Genomic DNA, 12,000 nt, shown 5'->3' on the forward strand with positions numbered 1-12,000 from the left:
ACCAAGTCCCGTAGTCCTCGAAAAACTACGAATCCCAGGATGCACCGCAGCGCAAGGGCCCAGAGCTCCGCGCGCCGCCCGCCCCGAAGCGCCCAAGGCCACCTCCCCTGGAACGAGGAAGACGCCGGAGACCCGGCCCGCCACGCCGCCGGGACCCGCGCGGGGCCTGCCGGAACTTGTAGTCTCCGCGGGCTGGGAGTGCCAGCTCCGGAATCTCGGCCGCCGTCTGGGGGCTGAGGCGGCGCGGGCACGCGTGCGCAGTGCGCGGGCCGGCCGTCGTGGGCGCCGCTCCCGCAACTCGGTGCCTGTGGGAGCCGGGGCTGCGGCGGCGCGGGGGCTGCGGGCCGAGGGCCGTGGGGACGTTCGGCGTGAGGTGTGCGGCTGCGGCGGGGCGGGGCGGGCGGGGCCGGGCTGCGGGTCGCCGCGCCGGCGGAGGCGAGCTGAGAGGCGGCCGCGCGTCCGCGGAGGGGTCGGCGGGCGCTGGTGAGTGCGGGGCGGCAGGCGGCGCGCGTGCCGGCTGCTCCCCGGCGGCCGCTCTCCGGGCGAGTGCGCCGCGCGCGGTGCACCTGGGCGAGGCCGCGGGGCCGGCTCACCTGCGCGCGAGCTTCGGGCGGCGGGAGGCGGCGGCGTCCTCTCCCCGCAGCTGCCTTATTGTTTCCCTGACCTCAGCCCTCGGCGGCGTCCGGCCGAGCGGGGCGGGGAGGCCGGCGGCGGTGGCGGTCGCGAGCTCGGCGGTGGCTCTGCTGGAAGTGCGGTCGCGCCCTCCTCCCGACGCCCTGCGCCGGCCAGCTGTCCGGGGATTCCCGCGGGCGGCGCCTGTCGGAGCGGCTGGGCTCCCGGGCTGTGCCCACGGGGGCTCGACTGCCGCGGGCATCGTTTTCTAATGTGTTAATGCGCTTTCACTCTGGGACTCGCCGAGTCAGAAGCCGACTCCGCCCTGTGTCATAGAATCGTGCAGAGCTGGTGCTTTACCTTCGCTCCTTCGTGGTGCCGACGACCAGAGCGGGAGTTGAAAGTGACTTGTCCAAGGTCACGCAGTAGGACCAGGGAGGCGACCGGAGCCCAGGTCTTGAGGCTGCGAGGCCAGCTGCCAGCCGCTCCGCTTTGGGGCCGTCCTGAGTGGTTTGTGGTCTATTTCAGATGCTTTCTATTGACCCTGCTGCATAGACCATTGGAGGGGAAAGTGGTGTCATAATGAAAGCGTTCTTGTTATTTGTGCCTCTGGTAGAATTCTAGTTGTGCTGTGCTCCAAAGCAGAGCATCTCCCATGGGCTGGACATAGAAATAATGCAACTCGGTTGCTCTGTTTGGAGGCAGGTCCGAGAGGAGGTTTAAGGAAGAAATATGCAGGCGCGGTGTGCTCCTTTCCTCTTCTATGTCACCTTCCATTCCTATAATACTTGTTTTCTTATTTTACGATTGATCGTTGTCTGTTTTAATAAGATTTTGTTTGCTTTAATGAAGTCGTTGCCCTTTTTGAATTAGTTTTCTGACTAGAAAATCTTATTTCCTGTGTGTTTAACGACTGGAACGAATAGCGCACTATAAGGTTTATATCATTGTCTTTCATCTTAGAACTACGGATCAGTCTGCTTTATTTGCCCACAAGCACTCAGCTTACATATTTTCTATGTTAGTTTAATGTCGTTGAAACACTTTACAGCAAAATTTGAGTAAGCTTTATATGATTCAGGGAGAAACTTAAAAAAATCATTTTGTAGAACTGTATTGTTCTTCACAACCTGAAGAACTTGAAGAACTCTTATTTGAAAAATAGTAAGATTCATTCTGACTGAGATGCCTGTTACTTTTCATACTCAAATTTTCATATTAACACATTTGTAGCAAAAAATATTTCCCCAAATAGAGTTTGTTTAAATCTTCCTTATCTTGGCCACATCTTCCCAAGGGAAGTTACATTTTAGAATACTTATGTATTTCAACAAGAATATATAAGGTTAGCAGAATTTGAGTTAATAGTTTATTTTATAGTGCTGTATACCCTACAGTGTATCCCTTGACAGATTTCTCTTGAAGAGTATACCTGTGTCAAGGGATATGGCTGTGAATTTGTCCTTTGTGGTAAGCAGTGATAAGTTGTGACATTAAAAGGTGTGATTTGTATGTGTTGAAACTGCTTCCTATCTCACTTTAGCTTGTTAATTAGTATTTTTATTGTTGCTTTGGGGAGGGGGGAAGTAGCAGATTTGTATCTTTTATTTTCTAGTTTTAGCAATGTAGCAAAATAGGAAAGAGAGATGGTGTGTAAGTTTGAGTTTGTCAGGAGAGACAGTAAAACAGGATAAGTAGACAATTGTTAGGAAACTGCCGTGAATTCATAAGCCGGAAGGACCTTTGTAGAAGTGTTTAAGTACATTAAGAATAGCATTGGGTTATTTTCTTTAAAAAGTCACTGTGGGCAATACTTGTGTGTTGGTTGTTAACATATGAACATATGAATTGTGAAGACTTCTAGGAAAATACTTGGGAAAGATGGAAAATTTTATATTTTTATAGGGGCTTTTTTCTCTAAAAACGTGTAATGCAGCTTAAAAAAAATGACTTTTACTTAAGCCTGAAAGTCTTATAGTCATACTGCAAAACCCACAGTTATTTTGACGCATGATAATTTGTAACCCAGAATGAAATCTGTGAAGTAATTTATTAGCATAATTTAAGTCAGACTTTGACAAGGAAATATTGCTTGATGTTAAATAGTTGTTCTTGTTTAAATAACTCTGTCATTTAAGAATGGGGAAGATAAATAGTTTTCTGAATAGAATGTAGTAATTATTCAGATGTGACAATAGTTACTCACACTCTGCCTTTATTAGAAAATTTCAAGTTCTGTAGCGGTAACTGCCTCACCTGTGAGCTGAGGTAATATGCAAATAATTACTTTTTCACATGCTTGAGCATTTTACTTTTGGTAATATTAAAATTAGATTTTAAATTTCAAGATGATTCTTTCAGATCTGCAGTGATACGATAAAATGGCTTCGGTAGGAGCTAAATATTAAAATTTAATTTTAATTCTTTTGACCATTTGTAAGTTCACATAGCATTTGGAAATCTATTGACATAGTATCAGAAAGGAGTTCTTAGGGCAGAAACTTTTGGTGGCTTTAGATGCTTCTCTGTAATGCTTAATTATTTTTAGAACATGACAATATGGGATATTTTTATTTAAAAATAAAAATTCCTGTTGATATTTGTTAGAGCAATAGGACTCTGTTATGCGTAATGAGTGACATCAAACCATTTGAACTCTAAGTAATATTTTTTCTTAGTAGCTGCTGTGTGATAAATAATATGTGAGTTTATAATTCCTCGAAAATATTTAAGCAAACATACGTTTGCTGTTTATTTTGGTAAGCTTTTTGAATAGTTGAATGCTTTGATTCAAGAAGATGGTGTTTGGGGGATTTTATATCATGGCATTCTTTGAACTGGAATTTCTGTTGAATGTAAAAATCAGAGTCATTTAGGATGTTTTTTTTAACATTTATATAAGTCTTTAGAGTCTTAAAAATATTTGTCTTAAATATTTTTTCCTACATAGAACTCTTATCAGACTTGTCAATCTGATAGTTTTATTCTCCAAAAAGTTGTGGTTTTACCCCTTAGGCAGCCTAGCCTTTTGTAGTTTAACCATTGAACTCTGGGTTCTGTTATTCACTTTAACCTCTTCTTGAAGAAAGGACAGTGGTAGGCAGTTAGAATTGGAAGTGATCTCAGAGGACTTCTAATGTAGCCTCTTACCCGGTACAGTAAATCCCCCATGGGAATTTCCATGTCAGGTGTTCCCTCTCGTTCCTAGGGCAGTAATGCTGTTCCATATGTCACCAGGTTATTGAGCAGGCTGAGCTTGGTGAGAACAAACAGAAGACGGTTATGTTTTTCACTGTACCCTGCTGTCAACTATGCTTTGTAGGCTCTTCCTCTTCCCCCTCCCCTACCTCATGACATCATGGGCAAATGATAGCTTTTCTATCATTTACAGCTATTGAAAGCTCCAGTCTAATCTATTTCAGTTTAAACCTTCAATCTCCTGTTCATAAAGCTCCTCTCCTCCTTTGCCCCACTGTCAGGCCACTTTTTACCTGAAGCACATGGAGTGGGAGGGATGGTGGTGTGCTCCCCAATACCTCTTTTTCTTCTCTGTTTTGAGATCTATTTGGACAGTCAGAAGAAAAGTGGAAAAGGACAAGTATTTCTTACTGGTGCTATTAAAGCCCTCTCTTGATTAACAGTGACAAGCTGTTAATGTCTGATAGGTGTCCACACTGGAATTTTTGGTGAGATCTTGCAGGGAGACTCTCCACTGCAGTTCCTGGATGTGAAATTTCCTGTGGGTAAACCTTTTCCAGCCTGCACTCCCACCTCCTTGTTTCTGCCCTGTCAGTCCACCTCGGTCCCTATGAGTGGGGGGGTGAGGTGGGTTTCTCTCTGCCGCCAGATGTTTTGATAGCAGTAAGACAGCTCAAGTCCAGCTGCGTTCTGTAGTATCCACTTAACCCAGTGGTAGCTCACTTCCTTGTGATGCCAGATGGTGGCACGCAGGCTGCTTCAGTCAGTGCCCTTTCTCTGCCTTGCCTTTTCTCATCAGTTCTCTTTGCCCCCTGCTCAAATAGGCACAGTCAGTCACTCGGTCTGCTTCATAAGCAGACAGCGAACTGGAGAATGAGACACCAGTTCTCTCCTTGTAGGCACTTCTGATCTTGGTGAATGATCTCTTGGAGGCCCCGCCGCCCACACTGGTTTTGAGTGAATACCTTCTTCCTTTCCCTGGGTTCTGCCTGGAGACTTGGAAGACTTCTAATTTTTTCCCTCTGTTCTGTCAACTCCTTGTATAGAGTGGAGTTATGGTAAGGCGTTGGTTAGGGTGCCAGAGCCCTGAGGTGTGCGTGTGGGGGGATGTTGGTGTCAGACTCCACGGATGTTTGATCCTTGATGTCTGTGTATCCTCACCTTTGTGTTTGTCAACAATTTTGGGACAAGACTAGTCCCACTCAACATCTAATTAACAGGTGATAGTGAAGTCCTCTGGGCCTAATGAGGTCTCACTGTGTAGAATTTAGTTTTTCTTTCTTTTTCTTTCCGTTGTCTCTTTTTCTGATTTTTAGTTTGTTTTTATTTTTTGCCTTACTTCCTGGTTCCTGACTGACGAAGTGTTAACTGTGAATATATTAATCTAGGAATGATTGTATGATCTCACTACCCCCTTAGAGCATAAGTAAAGCCGAAGGATAAATTTTGGGGAGGTTTTCATAATATAATTTTATCTGTTCTTGCCTCATACTAGCTTTACTAAAAATGTAATCCAAACAGAAATACAGTATTTGAACCTTTTTCCTTCCATTATCTGAACAAACCAGTCAGTTAAATCTGCTAAGTGATTTCTTGTCAGAGAAGGAAAAAGCAGCTTTCTGTCTGGAAACTTAAACATTAATATTTGATGCAATAATTATGGGTTCCTTATTACTTCATTCAACAAATAGTTATTGAGTGCCTTCCATGTGCCAGCCAGTGTTTTAGGCGTTGGAGAAACAATAGTAAATAGAAAAAAATCCCTGCTCTCATGGAGCCTATATTCCAGTGTGGGGAAACAGACAAGAAACAGGTAAATAAGTAAATGATATCGTTTGGTAGGAATAAATGCTAGGAGAAGAATAAAGCAGTGAAGGGAGATGGGAAGTGGCAGCACAGTTTGGAGCATTTGCAGTTTTAGATAGGGGTCAGGGGAGGGCTTCACTGAGAAAGTGACATTTGAGTTAAAAGGTCCTGCGTGGGGAGCTTGTCTGATGTAGTAGGAGTCCAGGAGCCAGATGAGTAAGCGAGGCGGGGATTGGGACAGGGTGGCGGGGGCCTAGGTGAAGGCTGTATGAAATGGGATTGCATTAGATCAGTGGTTCTTAACCTTGGCTGAACATTGGAAATATCTGGGGAGTTTTAAAAATGTACTGATGCCTAAGTCCCATCTCCAGAGTTTCTGATTTAATTGGTCGGGAGTGTCCATCCCAGGCATCAGGATTTTCAAAAACTCCCAAGTAATTCTAATAAGCAGCCGAAGTTGAGGAGTTTTGAGCAGCGTGACGTTATATAGTATTGAACCAGACTCCCCTGGTTTGAATCCTGGCGTCTGCTACTTCCTAACCATGTGACCTTAGACAAGTTATTTTAAAAATCTTCTGTGCCTTCGTTTTCTCATCTGTAAAATTGTTGTTATAAGGATGAAATTAATATTTAAATGTTTCAAATAGTGTTTGGCAAGTAGTAGTGTGTATAAATGTTTATTGAATAAACACTTGAATATATGTTTTAATAGGATCATTCTGACTGCTGTGTTGAGAATAGAGAGAAGGGGGCAAGAGCAGAAGCAAGGAAGCCGTTGGAATAAGCCAGCTGAGAGGTAATGGCGGTTTGGACCAGAGTAGCAGCAATGCAAGTGGTGGGATTCTGGATATATTTTGAAGATGGAATCAATAGGATTTACTGATGGATTGGACATGGGATGAGAGAGAAAGAAGACTCAAGTGTGATTCCAAGACACTTTGCCTGAACAGCTAGAAGAGGAGAGTGGCTATTTGCTGAGATGGGGAAGACAGAGAGGAACAGATTTCTGAGAGCTCAGTTTGTTAAGTGTGAGATGTCTGTTAAATAAGTAAGTAGATCTGTCAAGTAGGCAGTTGTGTACTTGAGTCTGTAGTTCAGCAGAGTGTCCAGGGCTGGAGATAGCAATTGGAATTCATCGGTATTTATTTTATTTTTTTTGTGAGGAAGACCAGCCCTGAGCTAACATCCACTGCCAAGCCTCCTCTTTTTTCTGAGGAAGATTGGCCCTGCGCTAACATCCGTGCCCATCTTCCTCTATATGGGACGCTGCCACAGCATGGCTTGACAGGCAGTGCGTTGGTGCGCGCCCGGGATCCGAACCCGTGAACCCTGCGCCATGGAAGCGGAGGGCGCACTTAACTGCTGCGCCACCAGGCCAGCCCCTTCATCAGTATTTAGACCTCTGTGAATGAGTAAGCCCACCAAGAGACTGAGTATATGTAGAGAAGAGGTCCATGGACCACCTCCTGGGACACTCCAACATTCAGAGATCTGGAAGATGAAATGTTCTTAGAGTTTCTGATGTCCTTTAGAATGAAAGACAGTTGTAATTCTTTCTTTCTTTTAAAAAAAAGCTTTATTGAACTATAATTCACCCATTTAAAATGTACAATTCAACGGTTTTTAGTATATTCGCAGCGTTGTACAACTGTTACCACAATCAATTTTAGAATATCACCCTAAAAAGAAACCCCTACTCCCCCATCCCTAGGCAGTTCCTCACCACCCTCCTCCATTCCCCTAGGCAACTACTAATCTACTTTCTGTCTTTATGGATTTGCCCATTCTGAATATTTCATATCAGTAGAATCATATAATATGTAGTCTATTTAGAGAGAAGTGGTATCCATTAGTACCCAGCTTCTAGATTCATCAGATACTAAGTCATTTGGTAAAGGTGGGGGCTATAAGATCTCTCCATTGTAAAGATACAGTTTCCTCTTTGTAATTAGTAAGAAAACTGTGGGGTGATATTTTGAGAGTGTATGAATATTCTCTTCCCTAACAACTTGTTAGCTAGTGGTTTTAGTGTGCATTTAAGCAAGCATCCGTGCTTAAATCAATGATTATATTGAGATTGCAAAGTGATGATTTTCTGTTACTATCATATTTTCAAAAATCATGAGTTCATAGTATCTCTAATTCAGATGTATCGTGTAGAATTTTTCCTTTGTTTAGTATTTGTACATCTTTTCTCTTACTGTGAAAATCTTGATTCTTAATAAATGTTTTATTACTTTTATTTTAAATGTAATCTTAGCGTCAGTATGTTTACGTTTCCCTTTAATGCCCATGAAATACTATTGTATACATAAAATAATTTCAGAATTACATATGTAGTAGGATTGCTGGATCATAGGATAAATGCGTATGTGATTTTGTTAAATAGTACCAAATTCACCGCAGCAGGGCTGTACCATTTTGCATTCTCACCAGCAATGTAGGAGAGTCTTTTTTCTTACAGCCTTACTGATATAGTGTGTTGTCAGGCTTTTGAATTTTTGCCAACATGGTGGGTAAGAAATGGTATTTGTGTAGTGTAGATTTTTTTGAACTTTCCTATTGTGAAGAATTATGAACAACCACAGAAGAGACAGACTTGTATAACTATAGTGCTCATCATTTAGCCCCAGCAACAGTCAGCTCAGGCCGTGCCTCCTTCATCCATTCCCTCCTTCCAGATTGCTCTGATAAGATCTCGTTTTATCTCTGTATCAGTAAATATCTCTAAATGATAAGGATTCATTTTCTTGGTAACATAACCACAATGCCACTGTCACACTGAAAATATGTATCTGTTTCCTTAATATCAGTAGGAACTATTCAAATTTCCAATTTTCTTAAATACGTCAGTTTTTTAAAACAAGATTTAAATAAGGTCCACATGTGCGATTGTATCTTGTTAAGTCTTAATTTATAGGTTCCTCCTCCAGTTCCTTTCCCCCTACTCCCTTGAAATTTATTTTTGAAGAAATCGTGTTGTTTGTCCTGAGAAATTTCTTATAGTTTGATTTTGCTATTTGAATCTCTGTGGTATAGTTTAACATGGTCTTCCTGTGTCTTCTGTATTTCCTATAAGTTGGTAGTTGGATGTAGAGACTTGGTCAGATTCAGGTATTTTTGTTTTTTTTTCTTCTTTTTTTGAAGTGTTTCATTGATGGTGTCAGATTCTTCCATGAGGAGGCACATGAAGTCTGGTTGCCTTTTTTTGTGGTGTCAGTGGCAATGCCAGCTGTATCTCTATATGTTATTTTTTTTATTATTATGAGTGAAGTTGAGTACCTCTTCATAGCTTTAAGGGCCATTTTTCTGTAGAATGTTCATGTCTTTTGCCCATTTTTTAATTGAACTTTTGGTATATTTCTCTTGACATTTTTTGCAGGCTGTTTAAATGTTAGAGAGATTAGTCCTTTGTGATATAAGTTGTAAATATTTTCTACTGGTTTTGACTTCCTTATTGGGTTTTTGCCATGCAAAAGCTTTTTTAAAAAGTTTTTCTAGTCAAATTTATCAATGAGTTTTTTATTGCTACTGGATTTTTGACTAACTTTTTGGAGTTTGTTACATATAATAAACTGTATCCATATAAAGTTTACAGTTAGATGACTTTTGACCATGTTGTTGCGTGCAGCAGCAGTTCCTTTATATTATAGAGTGCCGTTCTATTGTATAGCCATACCACATTTTATTTATCTATTCACCTGTAGATGGACATTTGGGTTGTTTCTATTTTGGGGCTGTTATGAGTAAAGCTGCTATAACTGTTTGTGAATTAGTCTTTGCATGCGTATGTGTTTTCATTTCTCTTGAATAATACCTAGAAATGGAATGGTTGGCTCATAGGGTTGGTGTGTGTTTGGTTTTATTGCCAGAACTTTCCCCATCGTGGTTGTACCATGCCCATCAACAACACATAAATTCTGGATGCACCACATCTTTGATGACATTTGGTGGTGGTAGTCTAATTTTAGCCATTCTAGTGAGTGTGTATGGTATCTTTTTTTTAGAATTCAGGATTATTGAGAGATGATTTACATGGAGTAAATTTATCTGTTTTAGTGTACAATTCTATAAGTTTTGGCATATGCATGTAATTGTGTAAGCTCCACCACAGTCAAGATATACAACAGTTATGTCACTGCAGAAATTTCCCTCGTGTTCCTTTGTAGTCAGTCCTTTTCCCTATCCCAAGGCCTAGCAACTCTGATATGTTTTCTATCACTGTAGGTTTTTTTTTTTTTTTTTTTTGACTTCGCATGCAGTAAAGTTCACTCTTTGTGGTGTATGGGCCTATGAGTTTTGATCAATGTGTAGTAATGTATCCTACCATAATCAAGATACAGAACAGTGCCATCTCTCCAAAAATTACCCTTTGAAGTCAGCCACTCTCTCCACTCACTGATCTGTTCTCTGTCTCGATAGCGTTTTTGGTCTGGCTTCTTTCACTTAGTGAAATACATTTGTGATTTCCCCATGTCGAGTATGTCACTAGTTTGTTCCTTTATATTGCTAAGTAATATTTCCTCATATCGGGTGCACCACAGTTTGTTCATTGACCAGTTGAAGGGCATTTGAGTTGTTTCTGCTTTTTGTCAATTATGAATAATGTTGCTTTAAACATTTGCATACAAGTTTTTGCGTAAATATAAACTTTCAATTCACTTGGATAAATACCTTAGAGTGGGATTGCTCGATCATATAGTAAGGGTATGTTTAACTTTACAAGAAACTGCCAGACTGTCTTCCCAAGTTGCTGTACCATTTTGTATTCCCACCAACAATGTATGAGAGTGTGTTCATTTGTGAACACATCCTTGCCAGCATTTGGTATTGTCAGGTTTGCTTTTTTGTTTGTTTTTGTTTTAGCCATTCTAGTAGGGATGCAGTGGTACCTCGTGGTTTTTGTTTGTAATACCTTCCTGACTAATGATGAGTATATTTTTATGTGCTTATTTATTATTTGTATATCGATTTTTTCCCCCCACTATTTGAGTATCTTCTTTGTTGACTTATCTGTTCAGATTTTTTGCCCATTTTCCCATTTGGTTGTTTGTCTTACTGAATTGTAATATTCCAGCCTGTTCTTGCCTATCAGTTATTTGATAGATATATGTGTACTGAATATTTTTTCCCATTCTGTGGCTTGTTTTTTGATTTCTTAATGGTGTCTTTCAAAGAGCAGGTTTTAATTTTGATTAAGTCCAATATATCAAGCATTATATGATTCAGGCTCTTTGTATCTTATCTAAGAAATCTCTGTCTACCCCCAAGGTCATGAAGACTTTCTCTTATATATTTTTTAGAAGCTTTATCGTTGTAGCTTTTACATTAGGTCTGCCATCCATGTTGAGTTAATTTTTTTCCACATGGATAGCTAATTGTTCCAGCACCATTTGTTGAAAGACTATCTTTTCCCTATGGAGTTGCTTTGGCATCTTTGTTGAAAATCAATTGACAATATGTGTATGGGTCTTTTTCTGGTTGCTTTTCTGTTCCATTGATTTATTATATCTGTCTTTTCACCGATCCTATGCTGTCTTTATTGATGTAGATATATTGCAGGTCTTGATATCAAGTAGTGTTAAGTCTTCCTACTCTGTTCTTTGGGAAATAGATTTAGCTTTTCTAGGTCATTTGCATATCTATATATATAATAGAATCACCTTAATTTTTTAAAATATGCTGCTGGAATTTTGATTTGGATTGATTATGTAAGTACTTCATTCCTTTCTATGTCTGGATAATATTCCATTGTATGGATATAGCCCATTTTGTTTATCCATTCACCTGTTGATGGACTTATGGGTCGTTTCCACTTTTTGGCTATTGTGAATAGTGCTCCTGTGAACATTCATGTATAAGTGTTTGAGTACCTGTTTTCAATTCTTTTGGGTATATACCTAGGAGTGGAAGTGCTGAGTCATCTGGTAATTCTATGTTTAACTTTTGAAGAACTACCAAACTGTTGTACACAGCTGTTTTACCATTTTACATTCCCAACAGCAGTGTAGGAGGGTTCCAATTTCTCCACATCTTTGCCAACACTTATTTTCCTCTCTTTTAATTACATCCATCCTAGTGGATGTGAAATGGTATTTCGTTGTGGCTTTGATTTACATTTCCTAATGACTAGTGATATTGAGCATCTTTTTGTGTTCTGGTTGGCTATTTGTGTATCTTCTTTGGGAGAAATATCTTTTCAAGTCCTTTACCCGTTTTTTTGTTGGGGTTTTTTGTTGTTGTTGTTGAGTTGTAAGAGTTATTTGTATATTCTGGATACTAGACCCTTAAGAGGTATATAATTTTCAAATATTTCCTCCCATTCTGTAGGTTGTCTTCTCATTTTCTTGTTGTCGTTTGATGCAAAAAAGTTTTTTAATTTTT

At 40.6% G+C, this 12,000-nt stretch overlaps 1 protein-coding gene across 9 annotated transcripts in view; it reads left to right on the forward strand.

The window, feature by feature from the left end:
* Window positions 1-285: 285 nt before the first annotated feature.
* The window catches only part of PLEKHA1 (pleckstrin homology domain containing A1), a 53,815-nt gene continuing 42,100 nt past the window's right edge, over window positions 286-12,000 (forward strand). For 6 of the 9 annotated variants that reach the window (XM_058544178.1, XM_058544185.1, XM_058544188.1 and 3 more), the window contains exon 1: window positions 6,329-6,412. The gene's annotated coding sequence lies outside the window, so the exon portion shown is untranslated. Of the gene's footprint in view, window positions 374-462; window positions 484-798; window positions 1,123-6,328; window positions 6,413-12,000 lie in introns of those variants that run through there. The other 3 variants (XM_058544179.1, XM_058544181.1, XM_058544180.1) reach the window with 3 other exon arrangements.

The sequence above is a fragment of the Diceros bicornis genome, chromosome 6 (assembly GCF_020826845.1).
Source record: "Diceros bicornis minor isolate mBicDic1 chromosome 6, mDicBic1.mat.cur, whole genome shotgun sequence".
Classification (NCBI taxonomy): domain Eukaryota; kingdom Metazoa; phylum Chordata; class Mammalia; order Perissodactyla; family Rhinocerotidae; genus Diceros; species Diceros bicornis.